At 43.5% G+C, this 27784-nt stretch overlaps 1 protein-coding gene and 1 long non-coding RNA gene across 4 annotated transcripts in view; one reads left to right on the plus strand and one right to left on the minus strand.

Annotated features, from left to right (window-relative positions):
- MKLN1 (muskelin 1) overlaps positions 1-2569 on the minus strand; it is a 380366-nt gene extending 377797 nt beyond the window's left edge. For both annotated transcript variants that reach the window (XM_027538968.1, XM_027538969.1), the window contains exon 1: positions 2487-2569. The gene's annotated coding sequence lies outside the window, so the exon portion shown is untranslated. The remainder of the gene's footprint in view (positions 1-2486) is intronic.
- Positions 2570-2722: 153 nt separating this feature from the next.
- The window catches only part of LOC113891204, a 75676-nt gene continuing 50614 nt past the window's right edge, over positions 2723-27784 (plus strand). For both annotated transcript variants that reach the window (XR_003510691.1, XR_003510690.1), the window contains exons 1-2: positions 2723-3019; positions 3878-4980. This is a non-coding gene — a long non-coding RNA (uncharacterized LOC113891204). The remainder of the gene's footprint in view (positions 3020-3877; positions 4981-27784) is intronic.

A 27784-nucleotide genomic window follows, 5' to 3' on the forward strand; every position in this document is an offset into this window, starting at 1 on the left:
CAAATAACTAACTCCATGAGAGTTGAGTTAATCATGTAATTCTTTAATAGCCTTTATTCATCATTCCATCATTTTGCTCATCAAAGTACTTTGGGTTAAATGAATCTAAATTGAATGAAGGATCTTTTGATACACTTTTACATCCTTTCTACCTTTCCTCCTATTCCTCCTACAACACCTGAAAGTAAGCAGAGTTAAGTACTTTGGGAGTCAGGTAAATTTTATTTGTCTGGCAACTGACACTATAAAGTGATGTGTCAACAGCATACTCTTTCCCATTATAATTTCCTCCAAGGTTTCTATGGATAGGTATTAAAATTTCAGCGCCAAAATTTAACATTGCAAAATTCAGCTAAAATTGAAATTTTTATGCAGTGAGTTCAGTACAACACAGAATTTTGTAAATAGAATCTTAAAGATTCTATAGCCCAGCATTTCTGTTTAGCTTCCAAGAGGAAACAGACAGGAGAAGACTTGTACTAGCTCAACCAAGGTCATCCAGCCTATTAAAATTTCCTAACTTTCAGCTGGCTGGTCTCTCCTCAGTGCCATAGATACCCTATTCTCTTCCATCCAAACAAATTATCTTCATCAGAACCTACCTATTTACATAGATACATTTCTTTATGATATTGCCTTTTTTGGTATCCTTGTTATAAAGAGGAAGGAACTGAAAACTAAGCAAGGCTGTCTTATCCAGGGACATAGGAGAATTGGCAAAAGAGACAATTAGTACAGAGAGATGGGCTTCTATTTGTACTGTAGCCTTGTAATCACACTATGTTCTCTGAGTGCCCCAACGCTAACCCAAGCTTATTTGTACTTCTGGGGCCTGGATTCTATTCAGTTCTATGCCTTATTTAGTCTAAATGATTTCCCCAGCTTCAGTGTGTATTTTTTTTTTTTTTGAGCTTTATTTTAGAAATATCATACTTAAATCTGCCCTCAAATTGAGTTTGTTTTAGTTCTAATGCTGAGGAATGAAGATTCTGGGTAAAAGAAATAAAGATGATGGGTTTTTCTAGGCTTTACATTTCAAGAATGGTTTTCTCAAATGGCAACTGGCAGTATACCTTATTCCTCAAATTATGACATTTTCTATGGGAATTAGAATTTAATTGGGATAATTGGTTTTCACAGCAAGCACAGATTTCTTTCCAAGAGTATCAGTTTGATAATATTTTACCAGCTAAAGCTACGAGACAAATATAAACCAGTTCTGAGAAACAGGAAGTGAACCTGACTGGTCTAGGCTGCGTGTCCCTGGTGGTGACGCACATACAGAAATCAAATTAGGAAAACAAGATATGTGGGTGTGAGGGAGTCGATAATAATTCAGGATGCTCCAACACAAGCGAGAACTCCTTTAACCAAATGCCATTCATTTTAATAGCACCCTGAGAAGTTTGATTTCCACATAACATACGAGTGATTAGAAAGCAGGACGAGCTTGAGTTCCCTAGCAACAGCATGTGCTTCTGAGACAGTCATTAGCCTTTCAGTTAATCCCGCCAACCCCTTACTGCTAATGTATGACTGACATTGAAAAAAAAAAAAAAAATGATGTTGCAGAAAGTGCTTTGATTTCCAGGAGCAAAATGGACAAGAATAATATATATATACATATATATGTATATATATAATATATATGTGTGTTTATGTTAAGTTGTCCTGAGAACTGCACTCAGGTAAAAGGAGCAATTTTCCTACATGCCCAGCCTGTCCCCATGTCCCCATGTTCACTGCTTTTAGTTCTACGTTTCTGAATCCCCTCCCAGTAAAGGGCAGCAGAGGTGAAAATTCTTCAGGCTTTAAGACAGTCCCCTCATCGAATGTAAATCATAGTCTGAAGCTGGGGTGGGCAGTTTGTGTGGCAGGACTGAGGCTGACAGAGGGTAAGGGGGAGGGAAACCACAAGGCGTAGTTTTCTTTCTCCTTTAAACAGCATAAACTACCCTGGTTGAAGCTGCTTGGGAAAGGCGGGTGGCAAAGGGAAAGAAGCTATTTTTCCTATTGATTGTTTAATTGCACCAGAGGCTGTTTGTCCAAGGCCACTGGCCAAGAGCATTATGTCTGTGGCTAAAGTGAGGTTGGGCAGGTTTCCATACCCTTTCCTAGTTTTAAACAAGGCAACCCATAAAGCTCAGCCAGGCTATAGGAATAGGGTGTATGTCGACTTCTGCTACTCAGCTGTACCCTAAAGCGCCAGGGCTGATGGGATGATGGTTTTCTAACTCTGAAACATTGCCTCTAGCTCGGTCCTTGGTTCAGGATGCACTACTCCTCTGTGTAGCTTGGGTCACCTGCGGGCCATTATTCGAACGGTAACTACTGCCACTGGTCATCCTTATTGTGGCCTGGGTCCCTTTCAGCTGGGGACTGGGCTCCTTCAGTTTGGCCAGGGTGATTCCTAGTTCTCCCCGCCTCCCCACCTAACCCCCTGCACGCTCCCTTCCCAAGGCGACCACCTGCGCCGCCCCACTTACCATCTGCCCCGCGGGGAGGGCCCCCCGGGGTGGCGGAGCCCTCCCTGCTCCCGGGCGGCTCTGGGGGAACTCGGTGTTTGCCTCCAGCCCTTCGCTACCGGAGAGATCAGGTTCCTCCCCTCCTCCCCCTCCAGCTCCGGCCGCCGCCGCCGCCGCCTCCTTCTTGCATGACACAGCAGAACCGCAGCTGCCGCAGCAAGTCCCAACCATCCGCCCAGGAAGCGCCGCAACCGGGACTCGGGAGGGGCGGAGGGGGAACCAGGCAGGGGCCACAGCCGAGGGGGATGCTTGCCCCCGCTTTGCACCACACACTCTTTTCCCAGCCCAGGGGCATGGGAACAAAATCAGGCTCAAGCCGACCAGGCCAAGCCCGTGAGGAAAGCTGGGGGTTCGGCGTCAGAAGGGATGGGACCAAAGAGAAGGGTGTGAAGGAGACCCCAATTGAGGCAGGTCATTGCAGGGGAAGAAGGGGAAGAAGAGGCCGAGAAGTCGAGGGCCAGACTGTGAAGGAGAATAAAGGAGGTCAAAGAAAGGTAAGGAGGTAGAGTTGCAGAGAAGGGAGACCGAGCTGGGAAGGGGAGGGGACCTGCTTTGGAAGGAGGACTGGGAGGGAGAATTTGGGGAGGCCTGAGCTAAGTATCTAGGCAGCACATGGTGAATTGGGAGGCAAAAGCAGGAAAGGGGAAAGGGATGTGAGAATTAGGCGTTAGATGGTAAGGTAAATATTGAGGGACATATTAAGGAATCAGAAGGGATGTAGTGGAGATCATGCATCATGGCTGATAATCAGAGGGAAACTGATGAGGTGGAAAGAGATATAGTCAAGGCAAAGAAAACATGATCTTCCGCCCCACTCTTCAGTTTCCTATGAAGTTTTTCATAATGCTGCCAATCCAACAGGGAGTTTTCCTTATAAATTGAAAAGCATGAACTAAAACATCAAAAGAGCCGTTTAGCTTGGATTTACAGGATAAAATCCTATGATCCATGCAATCTTTAAGGCAGAGATTTAGGATTGGGGGTTGTGATTCAATAACACGGAAGGCTCTAAAAACCGATGGTATGGATTCACACATAACTGGACTTAAGTCTTTCAGTGTCTGTTAAATGCTTCAGTTAAATGCTACAAATGATGACAAAGTTATTGGTTCAAAATATCATATAAAGGCACAGACTTTTTCTCTGTATAGAAACATATATATAAATCTATAGGTAATTTCTAGCGTCTAGCACGTCCACTATGATTAAGGGGAAAATGTGTTTTTCTGATTATTTGATTTCCCACCAAACACACTACGCATTTTACAGCAGATCAGCTGCTTCTATTTGAAAGAATGTGGTCAGAAAAGTAATGCAAAAGCTGCCACTTTGGTTTTGTCTGTACCTTCCAGGTCATATCGTCGTACCTCACTTCCTGACACAAACAAGTTTTTACTGTTGTCAGCAACAAAGTCCTAATATAGCTGCGGAAGAGAAAAACTGCATTGCATTTGCCTCCTGCAAGCATCATCAACACAGTTACCGGAGGAATGTTGATTCCAGAAAAGCTTTAAGGCTGGTACGATGGTAATTATGTATCAAATGCCTGATTCTATTTCTGTTATTATTGTTTTGTCATTTCTGAGCCACCCAAGAACTGGCTGAACTCGCAGAGGGACAAGTCCGGTTCTTCTTTTTGCCTCGGTAAAATTTAATCAGACCTGATAGAAAACTCATTGCTCTAGGGGAAAATAAAGTAGGAGCCACGAAATGTCATTTTAACAGAGCGTGGGTTTTGTGACTGTAGGAAAGGATTTAAGGACGCTCCTTCTGTTCGGTTTCCTATGTAATGAGCAAAGGCTACACGCACGCACAGACGCCACAGCTCCCGGATGCTGTGGCTCGCTTATCTAGGCTTCTGCAGCGCCAGGAGCCCCTCCGGGATGCTGCGAGGGGCTCTCGGTGGGTGGTGGTGGTGGTACGAACGGCTGCGGCCGCCGCCGCCAGTTCTGCCGCTGCTGTTGTTGCTGCTGCAGTCACGTGGGAGGCCCTTTAAGTTTCCATAGAGAGGCCTCTCCGGTGTCACATGATGGACATGATATAATGAAACAACATTGTGGAGAGGAAAGCATTAGGGGAGCCCACGGCTACAAAAACAAGTGAGTGAGAAGAGGTGGGAGGAAGAGAAACTACGCCACCTCCCCTGCAGCCGAGCCGCACGCAGCAGTTCCCCGCGGGAAGTGGGCGACGCCGGCGGGGGGGAAGGGAGACCCGGTCCCCAGCCCCGGCCGGGGGACCCCCGCCGCCCACAGCCAAGAGAACAACTTTTAGCCGGCAGCCTCGGCCAGCACTGCACCTGTCTCCGAAGCCTCCATCGCTCCTCCTGATGATCAAAGGGGAATTCTAGAAGACTGTGCTCTACAAATATACATGCGCATCGTTTTCCCCCTTGCGTCTCGCTCCGCAGGAAGGAAAGAGAAACGGATTAAAGCGGCAGCGTGTGTTCAGCCCCAAGGTAAGTTCTGGAGGGTGGGGAAAGCCGGCCCAGCAGGACTTCGGGATGGGAATTTTGTTCTCAGTTTGGACCTCTCGAGATGAAAAGAGGCATCCCCTCACTGCTGCGAGGCGGCGGGCTCGATGGTCCAGCAGAAACATTTCCACTGTGGACTCCGGTTATTTCCTCTTTCGCACGCCCCGCGGTCCCACCCTGGGACTCCCCGGGGGCCCCTCGCCTCCCCCTGGAAGGGCCCGCAGGTCCCAGCCGGGATGTTGGCGAGCCGGGCGAGGAAAGGTAGGGGTGGTGGCGTTAGCCGGGAATGCCGAGGCGATTTCGCCATGTTTGTGTTGCTAAGAGCACTTTTTTCCCCTTTGAGGTGGCTTGATGCCACATGGCTCCTCCGGAGCTGCTGCCGGGTTGAGAGAGAGTGTGTGTGTGTGTGTGTGTGTGTTTTTCAATGTCCGCATTCCAGCTAATGTTGCGCAGATAAAATTCAAACTTGAGGTAAACAGAAGAGGAGGAGGAGGAGGGGAGGGAGGGGGGAAGATTGTTTCCATTTCGAGATTCCACCTCTTCACTCCGCGGAGAGTCACATCCCGGAACCTCGAGAGTACTTGGTCCTGTCTTCCCCCCACCCCACCTCTGCTGACCACCAGAAATAAGGCGACGGGGGTGGGGGTGCTCACAGAGGACGCGGCGTCTGCGTTCTAAAGGGGAAAAACAGCACCCCCCGGCATCCAGGCCGTCGGCTACCTTCCTCGTTCCACCCGGAGGGACGGAGGATGCCCTGCTGCGCTCTCGAGTTGGGGGACCGGAGGATCGCGCTCTTGGGCGGGGCTGGGGGGGGTGCCTGATCCCCGTCTCACTCCCTCTTACTTTAGGGAACCGGACGGCACCGCTCCCACCCTACCCCAGGCGCAGGTTCCAGAAGGCGAGCTGGGTGGGTCTCCAGGTTCCGAGAGGGTGGGTGGCGTAGCAGGTGTGTGGTGGGCATTTCTATTTTGTAAGTTGCATATGATGGGACGACGTGGGGAGTCTTAAAAGCGAGCGGATCGGCAGAGCTGCGTCTTTTTTTTTTTTTTTTTTTTTTTGCGACCAGGGAGAAAAATGAAGACAACCCCTCCCAACCCCGCTTTAAATACCTGATTCATCTCGAAGCTAGGCTGAAGGGGGAGTAGGGATGTGTAAGGGTGAAGATGAGGTTCGTCATGTGGAAAACTGGGCTTCTGACAGCTCATGGCCACCCTACCCTCCCTCCCGGGGCAGAAGATGGTTGTGGGGGGGGGGGAGGTCCAAGACGGGCGATGTACCCCCTCCCCGGGGTAGGAGCAGCGCAGGGTCCCGAAGTGCGGGAGGGTCCTCAGCCCGGTCGCTGGGGAGTACGGGGGGCCGGGAGGAGGCGGCCACGTGAGGAGGGTCTGCGGAAGCGCCGGAGCCTAGAGCTGGGGGGTGAAGTGCGTAGCAGAGTCGTGACGGGGGCTGACACGAAGCAGCCGTGGGCGGCGCGCTGAGGAGGAGCGGAGACTCGCGCGGGCCCGGGGCCCCAGCTCCGTGGCGACGCGGCTTTATTCCGAGCGGCTGCCCGAGCCTCCCACGCCAGCGCCGACGTCCGGGCCGCGGGTGGGTGCGCACGCCAGGGCCCTTTCCCGAGAGACCGTTTCCGGGCGGGGCCCCCGGCCCGGAGCGAGGGCTGTAAACAGGGTGGTGCCCTCTGCCCTCCCGCCCCCGGCCGGTTGGGGCGCGCGGCCTTGGCGGCGCTCTGGGCAGCGGAGGCGCGGTAGCGGCAGCGGGGGCGCGCCCGCCGCCCCCGCGCGCTCCCCGCCGCCAGGCCGGCCGGCCGGCCCTCTCTGTTTTTGTTTTGATGGAGCCCGCGTGCAGCTGGCGCGTGTCGAGTCACGTGCCGGGGGCGGGAGGGGGGCTGGGGCGCGGTGACGCACGCGTCCGGAGGGCCGGGCGCCCGAGGGGTGCTGTCGCCGAAGGGGCGAGGGGGCGTGTGCCCCGGACAGATCCCGACCGCGCTGGGTGTCCAGGCCCCACCTGGTGGAGTTCGTGGGAGTTGGTTCTCGTGAGCGGTGTGCGGGCGTGGGTGTAAATCCCACCGCACTTTTGAGTTCGTCGTCGCAGCATCCAGGCGAGCCTGCTCTATCCGGGCTGGGGGCCCGCCTGCGCTGTTTCAGTTGGAAATCAACAGACTCTGCAGGCGTGAGTCTCTGTGGGCATATAGAGACCTATCTGTGGCTCTTAATCCAGACTGCACGTCGTAAGTAACTGGACCGGCTTAGAAAGAATTCTGATGCCCGGCTCAATCCTAGACCAGTTGAACCCAAATCCAAATAGGGCTGAACGTATGTGTGTGTGCGCGCGCGCGCGCGTGTGTGTGTGTGTGTGTGTGTTTAAACCTCCGTAAGTGTTTTTAATAACCGAGGAAGGTTGAGAGTTTACAGAACTAGCTGGCTGGAATAGATAGCTGTGAAACCAACAGGTGTTGATCTGTCAGTAGATGCTGGTAGCTATATGCTGGCATGCCCTGACATTCTTGATGAAACATTGTTACCCCCATTTTATAGGTGACAGAGTGGAAGCTCAGGAGGTTGAGTAAGAGTTGGTCAGTGACGATCCATAACTAGAACCCAAGCAAGCTGATTTAAAAACCCAGTCTTTCAGTTATTACGTATGTTACTTTGGAAATCTACCTTTACCTAAATGCATGTGTTTGTGCGAATAGGAATAGTTCTGTGTTTGCCTAAGGATCAGCCAATTTATATATGTGTGTGTATATATATATATATATATATGTATGTATAGGAGAAGGCAATGGCACCCCACTCCAGTACTCTTGCCTGGAAAATCCCATGGATGGAGGAGCCTAGTAGGCTGCAGTCCATGGGGTCGCTAAGAGTCAGACAGGACTGAGCGACTTCCCTTTCACTTTTCACTTTCATGCATTGGAGAAGGAAATGGCAACCCACTCCAGTGTTCTTGCCTGGAGAATCCCAGGGACGGGGGAGCCTGGTGGGCTGCCATCTATGGGGTTGCAGAGAGTCGGACACGACTGAAGTGACTTAGCATATATATATATATATATATGTATGTATATATATGTGCAAATTTTTGCTTGTATGAAAGGGAGAAGAATCACCTGGTGAATTCGTTGAGACCTATATAGGCTACTAACATTTTCCCTAAGTTTCTTTGAAGAAGGGATCCCAGTAATTTGGAGAGAACTGATTCCATGGAAGTTGTTTTGAGACTTGAACATACGTGTAAGGTGAAGAGTCTAGAAGATGCAGATAATTCCCCAGGATTTACACAAGCATTCACAGAAGTCCTTTAGGTTGCTAGACACGATATAATTTTGTTGGTCATTGGCTGCTTGTAGCAGAATGTGCAAGGTGGTTAGTATACGGAGTAGCAGAAGTTTTGCCCTGAAAATTTAGGAGGAAAAAAAAAAAAACACAGCTACTCTGGTCTGGAGTACAGAAGTGTTGTTTCTGTATCCTCTTCTCTCTCTCATTTATTTCATTTTCTTCTGTCGGATAAACTCTTAGTGGGAATATTTAGATGTGGAAGTAATCTATTTGTTTTGAAAATGTGTTCCTTGATACATTCTCTAAGGATATTAGAAATAAAACTCACAGGCAATAGAGGTTTTATCCTTAAAAACAGAGGGTTCTAATTACAATGTTTTTGTGACAAATACACATTTGTTAGTGATACTGCGTCACAAAGAAATGTCTTTGTATTCCTACTAATGATTGCTTTCTAATACTGTTAGCTGTATGGCAGATGTAGGCAAATTACTTACCAAGTTTCGAAGACTGGTTTTCATGTGGCTTGCAGTTTTGGTTAGGGAAGCTTATAGACAGACATAACCACTAGGGCAAGCCTGATATAACTGAGTATAAGCTATTTTTGGCATGGAAATAGCTCTCTAACCCCATCTCCCTCCCTCCCTTGTCATCCTCATCCTTGTTGACCACCAAAGATACTTTAATCCAGCATTGTCAAACCACTTGTGGTTCCTGTGGACAGCTCTGCCTTCTGCTTCTAGGGTACCTCCTTTAGGACATTGCTCTTAATTTCTCATGAAAGTGAAAATATTAGTCACTCAGTCATTTCTGACTCTTTTCGACCCCCTGAACTGGGGCCTGCCAGGCTCTTCTGTTCATGGAATTTTCCAGGCAAGAATAGGGGAGTGGGTAGCCATTCCCTTCTCCAGGGGACTTTTCTGACCCAGAGATCGAACGCAGGGCTCCCACATTGCAGACAGATTCTTTATTGTCTGAGTCACCAGGGAAGCCCCAGTTTTTTCCTGAAAGGTGTTTGGAAACATCCTGCTGTGTCACCTCCATTCCTTGCACAGATGTGTCTCAGTGCATTTTTTCACAACATATATTGTTTTTGTTTATATGTTGGACACCTCTACTAAATTGACCTGATAAAAGGTTGAAATGGTGGTGATTTGTGTACTACTGGCACACTGCAGGCACCCACGTTTATTACGTCAGTCTAAATTGAATTTGAGTTGCATTATTTGGGTTGATCACTCATCTTCATTCTTTACTGTCCTCACTTCTGCTGCTAAGCTGAAACCATGCATCTTTGAACAGAGAATACAGGGTACCACCAACATATTCCAGTAAAAGGAGTAGGAAGGACAGGACTAAATGTACTCAGCTTTTCACTTGTTTCCCAATTTCATTCTCAATTTACCAAGTGTTTACTTGTGAGCTCTGGGAGAGATGTTCAATATTACCATTTTTCGACTTACTTAGGAAGGAAGAAATGGCACTATATTATTGATGAACAAACTTCTGTGTATCGTAGCTGAGTACAGATACATCATCACATTTCATTACACTGTAACTTTCAGATTTAATATTACAGAGGTGTTTGTAGAGTAGCACTGTCCCATAGAGCTTTCTGGAATGATAGGAATGATTTATAATGATATATTTATGATGACTTAGAAGTGATAGTCACTAAGCACTTGAGGCTAGTGAGCCACTTTCAGTGTGTCTAGTGTGACATAGCGGAGAAGGCCATGGCACTGCACTCAAGTACTTTTGCCTGGAAAATCCCATGGACGGAGGAGCCTGGTAGGCTGCAGTCCATGGGGTTGCTAGAGTCAGACACGACTGAGCGACTTCACTTTCACTTTTCACTTTCATGCATTGGAGAAGAAAATGGCAACCCACTCCAGTGTTCTTGCCTGGAGAATCCCAGGGACGGGGGAGCCTGGTGGGCTGCCGTCTATGGGGTCGCACGGAGTTGGACACAACTGAAGTGACTTAGCAGCAGCAGCAGTGTGACATAGGAACTAAAGTTCTCATTGATTTAAAAATAGCCACAAGCGGATGGTGGCTGCTGCATTGGACAGTTACAGAGGATTTGCTTATGTTTGAGTTTAGTGTTTGATAGGTATATGTTAACTTGCAGTTTTCTGCCTTTAAAAGAAAAATCTTGATTCATTTTATAGTGCATAACACTGTGCTTCCCATTCATAGGTCATAAGGTGTTTCCAAGATATTTTTAACCTACGTGAGGCCTCCATATTGTCGAGCATCTGTCTGTGGTCTGTGGGCTTTTCATGGAGTTCACGTGATCTCCCATTTTCAGGAGCAGAGTGGAGTGATTATGGGTCATTATGGTTTCGAGTAATTATTTAGAACATCAAATGGATTTGAATCCTTGGTGTATACACTGATTGGAAGTCCCATGAGCTTAACCAGTACTTCCTTAGATGTACTGTGAAGAGCAGGCGCTATGTTGGTCTTGCTGGCCGTTATTTCCCCAGTGTCCTTGCATGATGCCTCACACGTGGCAAGTACCCAGAAACATTTCATGAAGGGAAGAACACTCAGATAATTTCACCCCCTGAATGTAGCCTCAGAGGGTATGTCAGGGAGCTACAGAGGAGGCCGAGACTCAGTGACTGCCCTGTAACTTAGAGTTCTTCCAAGGAATGAATGTGGTCTCTCCAGGGACATTATCCTTAGTTCAGTGACTTTGATTCCTTTTCCTGTAGCAGGATACATAGCAAGAATTGTTACCCCTATTTGATGACAGATTGAAAAATAAAGTCACAAAAAAGCTTTGGTGTTCAGGTCACAGAGAGGGTGTTGGAAGTCAAATTGAGGTAGTTGTTTCTATTGCTTTGCACACTTGTTCTGATTCTTCCTCAAAGAATGAGTCATGCACTGAGCCATGTTAGTTAGGAAATATGGTTTGTGAAATCGAAGGTAATTATAGATGTTAATAGAGTCTGAAAAGAGGACTGAAAATATCTCTCATATGGCATGACATTGAGAAAATAGCTTCTATCTGAGAAACAGGAATGGAAACGTTTCTCTTAAACCTCTAAATCTCTGTGATAATCCTAACACCCAAGTTATAAACTTCTCAAAAGAAAATATTTTAAAATGTAAATAGAAACAGATGTTTAGTTGTGCAGATAACCACTACCAGATTTTAAAATATTTATATGAAAAGGTATGAGATACATCAAACATCTGTTTAGAGCGAGAGCCCTAAGGCTGAAATCATAGCTGTCTTTTCACATGGTTGATGCTGTATTGGTGGGTTGGTGATGCAGCCCCATATGTGGTCTGGTACTTGTAGAAGACGATGTAGTCTGCTCTTGATGCTGTGCATCAGACTTCCCTAGCTTGTGGTCTTCCGTGTGGCTGGATTATAGCCCTGTCCTCATTCCTAGGAGACACAGACTAGCTTCCTGTCATTCTGCTGCTGTGTGTCGCACACATGAAAACTGTTTTTTAAAATGTATTTATTTTGGGGTGTGCTGGGTCTTCGTTCTGCGCAGGCTTTTCTCTGGTTGCGGCAAGTGGGGGCTGCTCTCTGGTTGTGGTGCAGAAGCTTCTCACCCCTGTGGCTTCTCTTGCTGCAGAGAACAGGCTTAGGGCTCAGGGCTTCTGTAGTTGTGGCTCGTGGGCTCTAGAGCATAGGCTCAACAGTTGTGGTGTGAGGGGCTGGGGGGTGGGCTTAGTTGCTCCCTGGCATGTGGGATCTTCCCAGAGCAGGGATCAAACCCAGGTCTCCCACATTGGCAGGCGGATTCTTTACCACTGAGCCACCAGGAAAGCCTGAAAACTAATTTTAAACCAGGGTAAGTAAAATATAATTGAAAACAGAAATCTGTTTTCTAAAGAAAATCATATGCTACGTTCCAAGATAAAAATGTGAAGTTTTTGAGGGGGATCTTTTAGCAGTTTCTGGTCTCTTAGTCCTTTATGACTGCTTTTCAAATGTCCTTGGTGTGTAAATATCTTTGGTGGTAATGGTGGGGAGCCCCCAAATCAAAAACAAACCATCAGCCATGAGTCCCCATAAATTTCTGCTGTTGCCCTCAAACCTGAACCAAAACACAATGATTGCAAGACAAAATCCACTGCTGCTGTCAGTAATAAAAGTTAACCCACTCGACCAAACAAGAAAGCCTATGAGATTTGAGTTGTTGACTTTATGGACAGGTCAATAATGTGAAGTCTTTTTTTTCCCCTTAGGTATTAAATGTGAATTGCTCATGACAAAAAAATTCATGTCTGCCTAAGTATTGGCTCAGTTAGTAAAGAATCTGCCTGCAATGCAGGAGACCCAGGTTCAATCCCTGGGTGGGGAAGCTCCCCTGGAGAAGGAAATGGCAACCTACTCCAGTGTTCTTGCTTGGAGATAAACTCCATAGACAGAGGAGGCTGGGGGGCTACAGTCCATGGGGTCGCAAAGATTCTGACACAACTTAGCAACTACACCACCACCACCACAAGTTTAAAGCAATGATATAAGAATTACACTTGCAGTAGATCAAGACCTGGTCAGCTTAGAAGATCCTGTGTGACTATTTAGATGTAGATGTAATAGCTTAAAAATCGTTTTGAAGATTTATTGAGAATTTTCTTCAGTGACCTTGGTCACTAACTTGGTATAAGAATTGAAGGAAGTTGCTAGCCACATTTCTTTTCTCGTCAGTGAAGTGGTGGGATTGGGTCAGTGGTTCTCGAACTTTAGTGTATATAGACTTCATTGCTGCTGCTGCTGCTGCTAAGTCACTTCAGTCGTGTCCGACTCTGTGAGACCCCATAGACGGCAGCCCACTAGGCTCCTCTGTCCCTGGGGTTCTCCAGGCAAGAATACTGGAGTGGGTTGCCATTTCTTTCTCCAATGCATGAGAGTAAAAAGTGAAAGTGAAGTTGCTCAGTCGTGCCTGACTCTTAGCGACCCCATGGACTGTAGCCTACCAGGCTCCTCCATCCATGGGATTTTCCAGGCAAGAGTACTGGAGTGGGGTGCCATTGCCTTCTCCAAGACTTCATTGAGGGATTGTTAAAACTCAGGTTGGTGGACCCCACTTCAGAGTTTCTGACTCATTAGGTCTAGGGCGGGCCTGATAGTCCGAGTTTCTTACAAGTTCCCAGGTGATTCTGATGTTGCTGGTCAAAGGACTGCGTTTTGAGAACCACTGGATTTGGTCATCTCTTCTAAAGTTCCATGATTATATGCCTGTTCCCCTCTTCTTCAAGCTGTAACACCTACCCTTTGATTTCTGCAACATTATTTCATTTAAAGATTGCTGTATGGAAAACTGAGGTTTCAACGTTTTAAATGGATTAAATTAATTTTGAATGAGAGTTTCTTCAGAATCCCATATAGTTTGCAAAAATTCAGAGTCCATTAAAACTCAGATTGGAGTTCTTACCCAATAGTAGATGTCTCTATGTAAAATATGTTGAAATGTTACTGATGCTATTAAATGACAAAACTGCTTGCTGCTCCCTTAACCTGAATGAATGTTTGGGTATCAAATCTAACCAAGTGCCTCTTAGTACACATCTATAGGGCAAGATGTAGCACATTAGATAATTGTCAGAACTCACTAAATAAATGTGTTTTATTTTATTTATTTGTTTATTGAGATGTAGGTCTTTTCTTAATTAAAGCCAGTCTATGGGTCCATAACAGAGAAGGCAATGGCAACCCTCTCCAGTACTCTTGCCTAGAAAATCCTGTGGATGGAGGAGCCTAGTAGGCTGCAGTCCATGAAGTCGCTAAGAGTCGGACACGACTGAGCAACTTCACTTTCACTTTTCACTTTCATGCATTGGAGAAGGAAATGGCAACCCACTCCAGTATTCTTGCCTGGAGAATCCCAGGGGTGGGAGAGCCTGGTGGGCTGCCATCTATGGGGTCACACAGAGTCGGACACGACTGAAGTGACTTAGCAGCAGCAGCATGGGTCCATAATGGGTTCTGATCATGTTAAATGGGGATCGTCCTCTGAAAGTAACTGCCTCATGGGAGACTCCTGGTTACAGGAATGAGGTTCCCATTGGGAGATGAAGAGTAAGCCAGGGCATGGCCATTCCCTATTTTGTGGACTTTGGGGAACAGTGGAGGCTCTGTAGTTTCTCAGTGAAGGGGCTTTGGGGCTGGAATCTCTAGGAAGACAGTGGAGATACCAGGAGACTTCTTAAAGCAGCTCTTGCAGAGCAACCACACTGTTCTTATGCAGAATATATGTTTATTTTGCCAGGCTGGGGTGAAGGGGAGGAGGTGAAAGAGGAGGTGGACTTAGGAGGAGGGGTTGGGTCATGGAGATGCCAGGGCAGTCTAACCGGTGGTTCTGTGGAAGCATTCCAGATTAGATTCCTGAGTGCCAAGAGTCAGATGGACTCAAGGTTGAGGTGACCAGAAGTGAGATTTGACAGTGCATTTTATTTTTTTTTCAGAGATACGACATTTGTTTGAAAAAGATCATTCAAGCTGCTGTCTCTGAGAAATGGATTGACAGCGGGCAGGGAGACCAGCTCGGAGGCTGTTTTAGTAGTTTAGGTGAAATAACAATGACCATTGTGAGAAAAGGAATATGCAAATAATTGTAGTTGTATTTTAGAAACAGAAACAATGCATTTTAATATGAGTGAATTTATTGGAAAAGAAAGCATAGTAAGATTTTGGGGGAATTCCCAGGTGGCGCTAGTGGTAAAGAACTCGCCTGCCAATGTAGGAGACCTAAGAGACCTAAGGGTTCGCTTCCTGGGTCAGGAAGATCCCCCTAGAGGAGGAAATGGCAACCCACTTCAGTATTCTTAACTGGGAAATCCCAGGCTCCTGGACAGAGGGATCTGCCTGTAATGTAGGAGACCTGGGTTCGATCCCTGGGTTGGGAAGATTTGGAGGAGGGAGTGGCAACCCACTTCAGTATTCTTGCCTGGAGAATCCCCATGGGGACAGAGGAGCCTGGCAGGCTATAGTCCATAGGGTTGCAAAGAGTTGGACACAACTGAAGTGACTTAGCGCACACACAGTCTCATCTGAAAGCAAGGAAATAGAAAAGAAACAGGTGAAGAGTAAGGAATGGGAGGATAAAAATGAAAGGTTTTAAGTATTAAGTGTTCTAAACCTGTGTGTAGGTATGTCAAGACTGGTTAATAGCACAGGCTTCTTTTGTTAGAAAAATAAATTAATGAGTTTTCCTTTTTATTTCCGGTGAATCCTTCAAATTAATCACCAGATGCTATTACTTGACTTACATCAAATGCCTTTCCAAAGTTATGCCCAGAATTCATGCAGTGCTTACACTTTTAGATTGCTTTATGATCGTTAACTAGTTTAAATCAAATTCCTGGAAGGCACTTGCAGTGCTTATTATGGGTGTGTTTTATGGATTAGGAAACAAATCATTTGTGTAGCAGAGGCCGCAGAGCTGGGCTGAGGCCACGAAGTCTCCCTTGCTTTTCACATCTATCAGTTTTAAATTTTATCTCAAAATTCTTTTGTATTCCAACTTCTTTTATACAACGGTTGAACATTAAATCTTAGAGTTGATTTAGCGTCCATATAGTTGGTCTCAGACTGTATTTCATGGATGCTACCTTAACTTTTGATCTACTGCTGATTACTTTGAAAAGAACTCCATGTGATTTGCTACTCAGATCTGCAGACATTTCTAGACTGAAATATCTGATAGAATCTTTGTAACAAAATCTGTGAGATAGTTTTGAATTCTTTAGACTTGACAGTTTGAGGCTGGGCTTGGCAGTCTTCAAGTGACGAGAATGCCCATGGGCCAGTTTTCATTGAGCAACCAGAGGAGAGGAAGGTACTGCCGTGTGATCCCACCCTCTATCTTTCTTAGAGTTTGTCCCCCCTTCTCCGCCTCCACCCTCAGTACCTTTGAAAAGCTTCCTATGCTTTAGAGAGTGAACACACAACACACGAGCTCTTGGCAGCAGGCGTTATTGTCCTCCCACATCTCTTGAGGGTCGTGTCTTCCAGCTTCTGACATTTCTGTTTCTCTGATAGCCAGGCGGCTGGCTTCTGGTCGGCCAAAGCCCCCTGTGGATGGCCTTTATGATCCTACCTCCACATCTTTCTTCCTTTTCCTTCTAGTTCTCTTTTCTGTGCTGTGACTGATCGTATTTAAGTTTGGTGGAAAGAGTATTGAGGTTGCTCAATACAAGGTTAAATCGCTTCAGTCGTGTCTGACTCTGTGCGACCCTATGGACAGCAGCCCACCAGGCTCCTCTGTCCACGGGATTTTCTAGGCAAGAATAGTGGAGTGGGTTGCCATTTCCCTCTCCAGTATTGAGGTTAGAATAGTGTTAATACCTAATAATGGTCAGTGGGTACCTGCCTCTTTGGATCCTGTACTTGGGGCTCTGTATTCTTTCCACTGGCTTCTAGTTCCCACTCATACAGAACCTTCAGAGTGTCCAAGTTTGTGCCACAGGCCGCTCACCTGTAAAAGGAGGGCTTGGTGGAGCAAGGTGTTTCTGGCCCTAAGGGGCTGTGATTGAGTTTTTCGCATTGTGTTAGGACTGTAAACCCTCATAGGAGTACTTTAGCTTAGTGAAAGTGAAAATCGCTCAGTCAGGTCTGACTCTTTGTGACCCCATGGACTGTACAGTCCATGGAATTCTCTACTAGAGTGGGTAGCCTTTCCCTTCTCCAGGGGAATCTTCCCAACCCAGGGATCGAACCCCAGATCTCCTGCATTGTAGGTGAATTCTTTACTGGCTGAGCCACAAAGAAAGCCCTGTTAATCAAGACTGGCCTCCGTGTAGGGTGTTGGTTCTGAGTTCCACGATCAGGGAGTCCAAGACTCCTTGAATTAGTCTATGTGCAGTGTGTTTGGCCCTCTTTCTTTCAGGAGTTAGGGAGGGGTCCCAAGGGCATGCTTTTCCATACTTTCCAGACACACATGCATCTACGTCAGAAGACCCGAGAATAAATTGAACCCAAACACTCCACTGTAGAAAGGTTTTTGACCCCAACTGGAATCTTTGGCTGCTGCTTTCATCTCCATGATAGAAGCACGGGGTGATATTTGGACTACTAGGGAACTTGCTTAATATTTCTGTTAGTTATTGTACAACTCATTGCTGCTGCTAAGTCGCTTCAGTCGTGTCCAACTCTGTGCGACCCCATAGACGGCAGCCCACCAGGCTCCCCCGTCCCTGGGATTCTCCAGGCAAGAACACTGGAGTGGGTTGCCATTTCCTTCTCCAATGCATGAAAGTGAAAAGTGTAAGTGAAGTCGCTCAGTCGTGTCTGACTCTTCATGACCCCATGGACTGCAGCCTACCAGGCTCCTCCGTCCATGGGATTTTCTAGGCAAGAGTACTGGAGTGGGGTGCCATCGCCTTCTCCGGTACAACTCATTAAAAGTTGGTAAAGAATCTGCCTGCAGTGCAGGAGACCCTGGTTCGATTCCTGGGTTGGGAAGATCTCCTGGAGAAGGGAATGGCTACCCACTCCAGTATTCTGGCCTGGAGAATCCCATGGACTATACAGTCGCAAAGAGTCGGACAGGACTGAATGACTTTCACTTTTTGTTAGTACTGAATCTTTTCATAATATTCACAATTACATCAGACTTCTTATCATTGTCATTCACAGCTGTGTGCTTTCTGCTTTTTATTGATATATCATACATTCATTGCACCTATTGTCCATTTTCTAAAAGTCTATAATTATCATTTTTTGCTATTTTATGTTTCCAGAGATTAATCTTTGCTAGTTATACTGGCAACACTTACTTCATCGGCTTTCTCCTTGTGTCAGTAATACTCCTTCAGCTTTTTCTAATTTTTATCTTTTAAAAATTGTGTAATATCTTTTTTATAGGCTCTGCCCCAATAGAATTTGAGATGACTTTTCAGTCTTCATGCTCATTGACTAAAAATGCAGGTACCTGATAACAAGTGAAAAGTGTTTTTAAATAAAATGCCATTCATAGCCTTTCTTTAGATTTTATCTTTGAAATTTGTGATCTGTTTTATGCCTTTTCGTTAACTGATGAAGTTACTGTGTTTGCAGACTTCTCTTTTCATGAAAAAGGTACCAAAATCCTTGTTTGCTCCCACTTTTAAAGGGTTCAAACTGAAGATTCCTTCTGCTATGAATTTCATTTTACTGAACAGAGGAGTTTGCTCTGTGCCTTACATATATCTTTGTTAACACCTAACTAGCAGTTTAGAACAAGGACTTCATAAGCTTAGTGAATCAGTACCCTATTTAGTCATTTCATATCAGCTGCAGAATATTTTCAAGACACATATTTTTCAATAATAGAAGATCATTTAAAATTCTAAAAAACAGAAATATTTCCAGCAACAGATTGGCTTTAAAATGATTTTTAAAGTGATCATCTGTGAAAGAAACCATGACTTATAATAGCTGTAGAGCGTTTGCTCGTGTGTGGGGGATGTGATGATGGCATGAGATCCCGGGCTCCTTCTGTCTGAGGTTTCAGCTGCTTTGCTGAGGAAGGGGCCCATGTGGTTGAAGGTCGACTGCCATGGCATCCTGAGGATCTGACTGGAAATGCCGTCCTTTGGAGGACTGTATTTCCTTGTTGTCTTTGGATAGCACCAGTTGTTTGAAAGCACCGAGTTGCATTTGTATAAATATACATAGTACTTGCTAAAACATCTTTTTGGATCATGGTGCTCTTGTGGAGTTAAGAGATCCATGCTCTGGAGAGATGAGTCACTAGGAACATGTCAGGTCCTGGACATTCCCGGTAAACAGTCTAGTGTATTTTGGATCGGAGCTCCTTCTGAGTTACTGTTCATATGTTGGAATCCTAATCCTTGACACAGAGTCTAGGAGCAGGCACAAGTAAACATGTCCTCTCTGCGCAAACTTTCTGTCCAGAACAGAACAAAAGAAAAACAAACAGACAGGAACACTCCAAGGTGTCTGCAGCCTGTCCGAAGGCTTGTGGATACTGGGGTACTGACAGGCCATTGCTCTCCTTGTTTATTCTCCTGTCTTTCTGTTTTTCCGTGTTCTTTAACTCTCTTGATTTCCTTCCTTCCCCCCCGCCCTCTCTTGGGTTCTTTTCTGTTTCTTCTGTTTTTTTTTTCCTTTTCCTTTTGCCTTTCCCATTCCTGGTATGGGTAGCCCAGTGACAACTGACAGTCCCCACAGGCATTCTTGTTAGCCTGACTAAATGGCAGCCCAGAGCCAAAGGCAGGCTTTCCTCTGACAAGATGCTGGTGCAGACTATTTCTGAAGATTTCTATTTCGAAAGATGTGAGTATGTTTCTATAGCGGATGCCATGCTGAATGGAAAATAACTGTGAAATGTATAACTTTCCAAACTCTTTGGGATATTTAAATAGGCATTCAAATAGGTTTCAGATTGAAGTTTAAATTTTGTGCTAAAGGACATCCTGCCAAAATGTAGGTAGTAGTAGATAATGAATTTTGAGATTCTTTGTATTTATGAAAATTTTGGTAAACAAAGGTGTGGTTTGAGTTAACAATATTGTTTTTAAATTGCCTAAGCTATAACTAAGTTTGGTATAAAAAATGTGACTGAGTCAAATTTGTGTTAAATACACAGCTATTACTTATACCACTCTCACGAATCAGAGTGTATTCTATCTAGCTCTCCAGGGCTTCAGAACTAATTGAATTCAGTCTCCTTATTCTGTAGATGAGATAGTTTACTTAATTTTACACACCTGGTTAGTGGCATAGCTGACTGTAGTTAAGTCTTCCCCTTCCTCATCCCCTCTATTTTTTTCAGACAAAACTTTTTTTTTTTTTTCAGAAAGTTAATTTCTGAAATTGAGAGGTAACATGGTCAGAGAAGCCTGCAAAGAGTCTATGAGTTCTAAACCTGGCTTGACTTGAATTTGCCAGTTGTGGGGTGTTTGAATTGGGGGTGTGAACCTCTCTGAATCTTACTTTTTGGAGGCTTGAACTACAGGATCTCTTCCAGGCTTGTGACATATACACAGGTGAGAAAAATGAAATAGATTTAGAATTTTCCTGTTTTACATTTGTAAAATTTCAACTTGAGTCTTATTTCAAGAAGCGTTGCTATTTTTTAGTAGGTATCCTTTGTGTTGTATCTCATTAGTGAATCAGCTTTTCCAAAGTGTATTGTTGTTAGACACAGCTTGTTGTCTTAGTTGACATGACAGCTGCCTCTTGATTAACCAAAGTAGACACACATTCTGAGGCTGGTCTCCCTTAGTTTCAAACTGGTGAAAGAGTGCCATGCAGGAATATTGCATAGACAGATGACTGAGAGATACTTCCCCCGCCCCCTGCAAATTGTTGACAGTGTATCACTGTGTTGAGTAACGTCATATAAATAAAATGTAAGAGAATTGGATATTCTCACTTCTAGGGTTACTTTATTTGGGATTGTGAAACAGGTTTTTCCATTCTCACTAGGATAATATGTCATTGTGTCAGGGAGTGGATATTCGTGGCAGTCTGGAAGATTAGGAAAGAGGAATTTAACCTGTTGGAGAAAAAGATGAGGAGACTGGAGAAGATTTTCTAAAAAGACTGAGCTTCAAGACCTTTCCCTCGTTGCTTACCAGTGGTTCCCATGCCCTTCTTTGTTTGAAAAAACCCATTATTTCAATAAACGCTTTTTGAACTGGGTGCTATAGGAATTACAAAAGAATTCTTCATCCAGAGCTGCTTCTTCTGGGTATTTACTCTCTTGCTGGGTTCTCAATGCTTAGTCCGTGAAAAGATGCAGTAAATGTCTGAGTGTCCCCAAAGAATGACTAGACAAGAAGAGAGAAGGGAGAAGGACTCGAGCAGTAGGAGAAGACCCTAAGGAGCCACAACATTTGAGCAGTTTGAGTTAAGAATAGCTAAATAACTTGTTTTAATTCTCTTTTAGGGGAGAGTAGAAGGGGTGGGATTGGGTTCGGTTAGGACATAGGCCTGGGAATCGGGAAGGGACAGTTGTATGTTTTAGGGTAGTAAATGAGGGGAAGTTCCTTGTGGAAGTTCCTTTATTACCCCATCTTTTTATTTTGAAAATGTCAAACCCTTAGAATAACAGTAATATGAGTACCTGTTTACCCTTCTTCTAGACGAATTGGTTATTAGCATTTTTGCCACGCTTGTGTCATGCTCTGTGTATGTACATGTTTTGAATCAAATGTGGTATATATATATTTGTATGATTTTCTTTAAGCACCTGAATATAAGTTGCAGATGCTATGACATTTCACCTTTAAATACCTGCTAAAGAGAACTTTATTCTGTGTAACCCCAGGGCAATGATGACACCCAACAATTTTTGCATTGCTATAACATGATCTAGTATATAGACGATATTTACATTTGGGAGTGGAATGTGTATGTATTCATTTTAAATCAGGTGGACTTGTCCAGCACAATGTGTGTTTAATGAATTGGTGGAACAAGAAGAGTAGGACCACAGAAACTGGTTTCAGTGTATTTTAAAAGTCCTATATAGCCAGTAAGATAGAAAAAGGAAGCCCATTATATTCTGATATGCTATATTCTTGAAGATACAATCTTAGACAAGGACAAAGCATAGAAGAGTGTAAAAAAAGAACTTATAAACCGCGGTGGACGGCTGGATAGATAGAAAAGAAAAAAAGAACATCTTGGAAGGATAAAAAATGAACTATAACATTTTCATGTCTTTAGGAGAAGGAAGTAGATAGCTGGAGGACAGGGAATACTTTTTTTTTTAAACCTTTGAACTTTGAACATTATTTATTAAAAACGGTGAGTAAGCATAGGCTTACGTTGATACTGTCATTAACCTTGTAGGGTATAGGACCATACTTCTCTCTATGTGTTAAAGAAATTCAGAGAATGAGACCTGAAACAAAGATGGAGGAAATTTTTTTGTCTCTTAAATTTTGAAGGGACATTTGATGTTTGTGTCACTTAAGGAAAAGGATGTTCATGGTGTAAGGAGGTATTGTTTTCAGAAAGTGCTGGTGTGGAAAGGAGGGACTTGGTGGCGGGGGGCAGTATCCAGAAAGTCTGTAATTACATAGAGGAAGCACGAAGGAGATCTCTTAGGAGTTTGTTTATTCCTCTTGGATATTTTTTTTCTCCTATAAGAATGAGAAACAAGAGAATTTTGTCATTTGTTTCAGTAGAAAAGTACAGAAGATGGCAAACAGGACACAGAATTTATTTACCTTTTGTGTATATTTCTGCTACCTTTGATGGTGAGAGAAGATAAATATGTTGAAACAAAAGCTGCTAAGAGAAAATGAACATTTAGGAACAATAGCTGGATATTCTCTGTATTTTTAAAAGAGATTCTTGGGTTTTACTGAAGATTATCCGAAGGTTCAAAGAAAATCTTACTGAGTAGTACTAGAAATCAGCGTTATTAGTAAATTATATCTGATAGTGATTCTGGGTGCTATTACACAGTGTGGGCATTTTTATGCATTTATATGGTGAACTTGTGTGATATTTATGCTTAAAAGTTAGTTTTTTGAAGTGTTTTGAAATATGTTGCCTGAAAGGTTATCATTAATTTCAGAGTTGACTCAGCCCCATTCCGCGCCACCCCCCCCCCCCCATTTTTGAATGATTAACACAAAGTTATCGATTGGCGCTCAGTGCCGTTTCTCTTGAAGGCTGGTGTTTATTAATCAGTGAGTATTGAATTGCTCGCAGTGTCCATTAGGTGTCCTGCGGTTAATGAAGACAGATGGTCCAGCCTTGATAGATGTTTCTGGAAAGTTAACACGTCCACAGTGGTGATACATTCCCATCAGGGATGGAAGCCGCTGACCTTAGGCAGGCCTTCAGGAGGAGGGAGACCCTGCGGTTTGATTGGGCCTTCCTCTCTAGTGTGTGACCTTGCCGGGTAAGAATTTTGATTTTATCAGTTCTTTCAGAGTTGACGAGGACTGTGAGACTGAAAGATGTTAAGTAAGCTAAGCAGAATTACAAGCGTAAAGGATATTGAACATCTCAGCCAGGTAACTTGTTAAGGTTACTCTGGTCAGTTGTAATCTGGTCAAAAGGATAAAGTTTGGACCTTAACTTTACTTGGTGAACATAGAAATTAGATGGGGAAGAATCAGATATTTTCAACTGATACTTTCATCAAGTCTTAAGAATTTGGTAGAGGACCTTTTTTTTTTTTTCCCACCCCAGGGCTATTCTGCCTTAAAACCTGGCCCTTAAAATCAGAGCATCTTTATATTTTGGGGCTGGATAAACGTGAATTCTTCTCTGGTGTTCTTTGTAGTTAGTTACCAAAAGCCCCATTGCTCTGTGGCAGATACGTTACAATACAAAGGTAATGATATAACAGCAATAATAATAATGAGTGCTTACCATGTGTTGGGCACTTTGCAAAAATATGGAGTTCCCCCCCTCCACCTATTGTTCCATTAATCCCACAAAAGCCCTAGGAAATAGATAGTATTAGCATTCCCACTTTATAGAATATCGAAGCTTAGGGAAGCTCAGGACTTGGAGCCCAAGTTCAGAGGCAGGTAACCTGACTCCAGAGAAACTTACGATCTTAGCCACATGTCATGGAATTTCTTTTGCACGTTTCACCTTCTTTCCAGCTGTGTTTCCCTTAGGAGCTAGCATGGCCATTTTGATTTGATCTGATCTCTCAAATGAACACTAAGGAAATAACAGTTATTGTTAACATATTTAAGCAGTAACTTTTAGTGTAGTTTCTTTTTGAAGACTGCTGATCTTAATCTGTTTTATGTTAATTCTCAGTAATAGTTTGGACCATTAAAAATGAAGGCTGGGAAAAAACCCAAGGATAATGCAAAGAAAAACTATTTTTTCTTAGATTCTCTTACTGTTAACGTTGTCCCCATTTACTTTTTCATTTGTGTGTATTTTCTTGTTCTGTATTTATATGTGTATATGTGTGTGTATCAATATATTTTTTCCAGATCATTTGAGAATGTTACAGATATCATGGCCCTTTACCCCTGGATATTTTAGTGTGTATTTCCTAAGAACAGGGATGTTGTTCACTTATACAGCAGTAACTGTTTCATAAATTTACACTGTTAAAATATTTATATCTAATCTACTATCTATATCACAGTTTGTCAGTTGACCTAATATGGTCCTTTACATTTTTTTCCCCCTGCGGTATAAGATCCAGTCTAAGGTTATCCGTCACGTTTACTTGTTGTATCTGTTTACTGTCCTTTCTCCTGGCGTGTTTCTACAGTTCGTCTTCTATCAGATTGACAGTCTTTAAATTCCTTCTTCTGTACTTGTCTGAAGTTTCCTTATCATTAGATGCAGGTTACGCATTCTCAGTCAGATCTTCATTCTCCTTGTCTATTCTTTTTCAAAATCAGAAAATTACCAGTGATCCAATAATATTATCTAGGTACAGATCTTGGATTCCATCAGTTATTCCGGAAATGTCTTTATGGTAGGAAAATCCTGGGTCATACGTTGCGTCTGGCAGCCTTTCACGTGAAACAGTTTCTCATTCTGTCTGTGGGCTTCATGGCACTGACAGTTTTGAGGAGTAGGTCAGTTACTGCTAGCATACCCTTCGGTTTTGGTTTGTTTGAAGTCACCTCCTGTTTAGATTCAGGGTTTGCGCTTTCGGCAGCAGTGCTGCCCAGGGGACACTGGGTTCTTCTCAGTACACAATGTGTACTCAGCACATCATCTTCACAAGCACACAATGTCCGTTTGTCTCACTTCTGGCCATGTTGACCTTGAGCCTGTGGTTAAGGCCCTATCTGCCAGGTTTGACCAGTGTTACTCTCTCCCTCTTTTCAAACAGTAACTATCTTGTGGAGTGATGTTTTTCATTAATAAACTATTGCTCCTCAGATTTATAGGCTTTAGAATCCATGGATGATTCTTGACTGAATCAGTTAGTCTTATGATGGTTGCCCAATGGTGATTTAAAATTTCATCATTCCCTCTTCATTTATTCACTGTCTTTCTTCCACAAAGTGTTCTCTTATCTCTCACTGAAAAAAAAAATCAGATTAGACTCATGAATTCTTACTTTTTTCTTATCTTTACTTATTTTGAAGCTCAAATTGTCTTAGATTTGGCCAGCAGGAGCCTCCTGAAGCTGACTGCTCTGTACTTTTGGTGCATCTGCACCGTTCTTTGACACGTCCTCACTTTCTGGCACTCAGTGGTCCTCCTTGTGTCTTGTCTCTGCCTCAGCCCTGAAAGTGGCCATTCCTCCAGGGAGCGTATGAGGGTGCCTAGTTCTCTATATCCTGGCCAAACTGTGACTTTTCATACTGTTTGATTTTTGCCAATCTGATAAATCAGAAATAACATCTCAGTGTCATTTCAATTTGTATTTCTTTTATAAGTGAAATTGAACATCTTTTCATATAATGTGTATACTTTGTATATGTGTCTGCACGTGTGTGTGTGTGTGTTTGTGTGTGTGTGTATATATTCATGGGACTTTCCAGGTGGCTCGGTGGTAAACAATTCACCTACCAGTGCAGGAGATGCAAGAGGCACAGATTCGATCCCTGGATCAGGAAGATCCCCTGGAGCATCTCACTCCAGTATTGATGCCAGGATAATCCCATGGACAGAGGAGCCTGGCAGGCTACAGTCCATGGGGTTGCAAAGAGTCAGACGTGACTGAGCACGCATGCATGCACTTGTATATCATGTCCTTTGCCCATTTTTTCTGTCAAGTTACTAGTCTTTATTTCCTCAATTTTAAGTCTTCTTTATGTATTATGGATATTATCCCTTTATCTGTAATATGAATGCAAATATTGTCTCCCATTTTATCTGTTATCTTTGGTTAATGATTTTTTTGCCATGCAGAAAAAATTGTTAAACATTTTTTTTCCCCTTAATCCATTGCCCCAGTTTTTTTTTTTAATTTTATTTTATTTTTAAGCTTTACAAATTGTATTAGTTTTGCCAAATATCAAAATGAATCCGCCACAGGTATACATGTGTTCCCCATCCTGAACCCTCCTCCCTCCTCCCTCCTCCCTCCTCCCTCCTCCCTCCTCCCTCCTCCCTCCCCATACCCTCCCTCTGGGTTGTCCCAGTGCACTCAGTCTTTTATTCTTCCTGGTTTTGACTCATAGTTAGTGTGTCCTTCCATGTATCAAGTTTAGAGATGAACCTGCCATTTTCCCCCCCTCTTATACTTCATTGTTTTACATTTAGATCTCTGATTTGTTTGGAGTCTGTTCCTTATGGTATGAATTTTATCTTTTTCCAAATGACTAATCAATTGCTTTAACCATTTATTAAAAAATCAGTTTTTGCCCTAGCGATTTTTAGACACCCTCTTTATCATGAGCAGTACTGACATTCTATCTGGTTTGAACTTTCTGTACTTCCCCACTGACCTGTCTGTCTGCTTTCAGCCAGTAGCACACTTTTCACTTAAGAGGTTTTATAGCATAATTTAATGTCTGAGAGGCCTAGTCCTCGCCTCTACCATTCGGTGTTTTCCTGGCTGTTCTTGCATATGTGTTTTTAATATGAAGCTCTGTATCAATTTTTCAGCTTCATTGAAAAGAATTATTGGTATATTTATGGGAATTGTATTAAATTGATAAATTAGCTTATAACAAACTGACATTTTTATAACGTTGGCTTGTTCTGTTCCAAAATAAGAAATGTCTTTCTGTTTGTTAAGTTCTTCATTTGTAGCTTTTTAGGAATGTTATAAAGTTTTCCTCAGATGGGTTTTATACATGTCATTAAATTTATTCTTAAATATTTTATTTTCTTTGTGAACCTTTTTTTTACATATTATATCATCTCAGTCAGAACAGATCAGTACATGTAGACCTGTTTCATTCTCTGAAATGGAGCTTTGGTAGTCTGTTGTACCCTAGTTTAACTTTCCCTGTATTGGTATATTTTATGTTGCTTCTGAGTTTTACTTACTATTAACAATGTTGTGGAGGATATCTTTGTACCTGTATTTTTGCTTATTTGTATTTGTATCTATAAAATAGATTCTTGAAAATGGAATTGCTTATTCATAGATCATGTAGATTTTTTTGGTGGTGTATAATACCAAATTATCCTCTCAACACTTTTTAAACAAAGTAAACTTTATTGTATATGTCCTCTCTCAAAAGATATTCAAAACTTTCTTTTTGAAAGAAGGGTCATAAAAGTTAATTCTAAACAAAAAGTATGTTTCCATTAACATGGGGAATGTAAAGATAGCAAAGTCATGATTTCTCCCTTAGATAACTTAAAGATAGTTTTGGAAATCAAATATGTGTTTATTTATATACATTACAAAATAGAAGAATTTCTTTGGTAGGTAGACTTAGAACTGAGCCCCCAAAAAGTGTTGAATTTAGGTTAGTAGGGAGACTCAAAGGAGGACATTTAATGGGAGAATAGCATAAGCCTAAGAAGCAGAATTTTACCATGTTACGTGAGGTCATTGAAATAACTGGTCTTAGACTGAAACAGGTGTTTGTTCTTGAAGATAAAGTAGGAACAGTTTGGGGAAGACCTTGTGTCCCACAGAGTTTGGATTTGATCCACTGGGCAGTAGAAAGACCTTCTGAAT

Source organism: Bos indicus x Bos taurus, chromosome 4 (genome assembly GCF_003369695.1).
Source record: "Bos indicus x Bos taurus breed Angus x Brahman F1 hybrid chromosome 4, Bos_hybrid_MaternalHap_v2.0, whole genome shotgun sequence".
NCBI classification, from domain to species: Eukaryota; Metazoa; Chordata; class Mammalia; order Artiodactyla; family Bovidae; genus Bos; species Bos indicus x Bos taurus.